Here is a 1,752-nt window from a genome sequence, read left to right on the forward strand (position 1 = left end):
GCGGGACCAGAGCTGGGGGCGGGACCAACAGCCGGGGGCGGGACCAACAGCCGGGGGCGGAGTTGGGGGCGGGGACACGCCCGGAGCTCGCCTAGCTGGAGAAACCAGAAAGGCCGGAGTGGGGGCGGGGAGCGCGCCAAGGAGCTCACAAAAGCCTTTATGCCTGCCTCTCCCCACGTTCCGAGCGCCCTGCAGCGATTTGCCATGCTCCTAAATCTGCCAGTCCCTGAAATGCTGCCTCCTGCAGCCCACCATTCCTGTATTTAGATTGTTCTTTCAGCCCCTTTCTTCTTTATGTCTGCAGACACCATGCTGAGTTTTCATCGTCGGTTCTATTGTGTTTGCAGCGTAATGATGATTTTGTGAATCCTGAATTTTTTTTCTCCTGTGGATGTGCAATTTTCTTTGTTTTCGTCTGCGACTTTTGTTCTTTTTTATTAAGAGAAGATGCAACTGATGTTCATAGTAAAAAACTCGAACAGTAAGATTAGTGTACGTGGAAAAGTCATCTCTCCAATCCCTCTCCCAGGAGTTTCAGTCTAGAAATGTTCCGTCCATATGTAACATAAATATTTTTCATTAAAAAAAACAGTGTTAGAGGATCTTGCAATATACAGTGAGGAAGAAGAAAATGGGGATACAAAGAAAGAGAGAAGGCAGGAGCCAGGAGAGTGGAGGGATGGATGGATGAAAGAGGGAGACTGAGGCTGCACAAAAGGATCTGTAGTTTTCTCCCCGCCCTGTCTTGCTGTTGTCCTTTAGAAGTGAGGGACTGGAAGGGGTGAGGAGAGACCTAGCCGGGAAATGGGAGTGGTGAGCCGCTAGGAATTTTGAATGGCACGTGTATTTACTTGAATAAACTTCTTTGTATTGCTAAAAGCAAAAACACACGCAAAAAAATGAAAACGCATATAGTATCATATTATCGAATGCGTAATTATCATTGCTTGAAACTTCACCATACGAACTACATGAAGCCTCCCTTCTCGGGGAATAACATTCTTGATTTTGCAGCAATGGTCCGTCCTAAAGTTTCTTTTCTCCGGAATTAGGTTCGAGGTCAGCCTGGGTAACCTGTCGGGAAGCTTCTTCAAGATTTGTTTTTAAAGGAGACCCTCCGGAGGTCAGGGATGTAGCTTACTGTTAGAGCGCTGGCCTAGCGAGCCAAAGGCTGATGGGGGTGGGGTCTCCATCCTCTGGAGCCGCCAAAGAGAACCAGTAAAACCTCCTTAAGCTTTGGATAGTATACAGATTTCCTAGATGGGTTTTGTTTTTTACCCCTCTGAACTCTGTATTAACCCCCCCCCCGCGTCCCCTCTGGCCCCCTCCCGCCCCCTCCAACCCCCAAACCGCCCCCCCCTGCCTTGAGCTGGAGCATGAACGTGACCTACACTTCCAGCCCCATAGTATTTTTAAGGGGGATTGAACACCCTATCTTGTGCTTGCCAGGCAGGCTCTTTGCTGCTGAAGTATATACAGGCCCCTCCCATATTACTTTTAAAAACGTTTAAATTACATGAGTGTCGGCTGGTGGTATGGGACAGCGGATCCAATTTTATTTTTCTCCAGGAAGATGACCGACTGTTGCATATTTGTAAGCTACCCTTGACCTAAAATCTGAAATTCTGTGTTGGTGAAACAAAGAATTGTTGTATGTACTTACAGATTTGAAATTACATGTTGACTAAACAACTGATTTATGTATATTTGTATCTGTTTCTAGACTCCCTGGACTAGCAGTACATTTATTTA

This window comes from Cavia porcellus, unplaced genomic scaffold (genome assembly GCF_034190915.1).
Source record: "Cavia porcellus strain 051 isolate PalLab524CR breed Dunkin Hartley unplaced genomic scaffold, mCavPor4.1 scaffold_17, whole genome shotgun sequence".
Lineage (NCBI taxonomy): Eukaryota > Metazoa > Chordata > Mammalia > Rodentia > Caviidae > Cavia > Cavia porcellus.